The following is a 958-nucleotide window of genomic DNA, read 5'->3' as shown; positions in this document are numbered from 1 at the left end:
GAGCGCGGTGGCGGGGCGGGCGGGGCGGGGGAGCAGCCGCGGGCCGCGCGGCCCCGGGCCTGGCGGCCCCACCCCCGCGCGGCCCGCTCCTTTCCCGGGAAGCGTCTGGAACGCAGGCACTGGCTTGCGAACACAGGACGGCTCTCCCCCAGGGTGTGCGGTGTGTAAACAAGATTGTTGTCAATCGAGTCGCGTCCGTGCGTTGCACGAACCCCCACGGTGGATTCTCGGGGATGAGGAAAGTCTCTTTTTTTGCTGGGAACACACGGACACCCACCCCCTCACTTACATCTTTGTTAATTTCTGGGTCGTGTAACCTTTTCCAGAGCCACTCTTTGGAGTTCTCCCTCCAGCCTGCCTTTTTTTTGGATGATCTTTTCCGCTCTTGTAACCCTACATTTCCCACACGCTGGAACTGCTGAGATCTTGTGGTCGGGAGGTAGAATTTCCCAGGGTTTCAAACGAGAGCTTTTAACCCAAATTTGTGGTGGATGGATACAAGAAAAGACGAGAACTTCTCCAGACTTTCCGGCCATGAAGACAGAACGTGGGTCCCTTCGGTTTACCTGCCTTTGATATTGGCCGAGCCGTGGCCTCACCCCAGGGTGTAGTCACTTGGGACGGGTCACCCCTTATTACTCCTGGAGGAGATAGCTGTATTTCACTGGGGACGAAATGATTTATGTGCACCATTTAAATAGTGTTTCAGAGCTCTGAGGCATGCAAAATGCAGCATAACTGGAAGGTACAGTGTACTTAAGGGAAAATGTGGAATGAACTGAATGTTTTCTTTTCCTCCTTCTAAAGCTAGTTTAAATCTATTTCACTGACGAAACCGTTTAACCATGTGCAAATGTGTCATTCTGCCTCTGACAAAGTCGGCCAGGGTTGGGATGATGGGCTTCAGCAAGGCTGGGAATGTGGCTTTAGTCATCCAGGGCCTCTGTCCTGAGCCACG

This window comes from Lontra canadensis, unplaced genomic scaffold, assembly GCF_010015895.1.
Source record: "Lontra canadensis isolate GAN:19392208 unplaced genomic scaffold, GSC_riverotter_1.0 scaffold92, whole genome shotgun sequence".
Lineage (NCBI taxonomy): Eukaryota > Metazoa > Chordata > Mammalia > Carnivora > Mustelidae > Lontra > Lontra canadensis.
Note: the sequence above shows the minus strand (reverse complement) of the source record.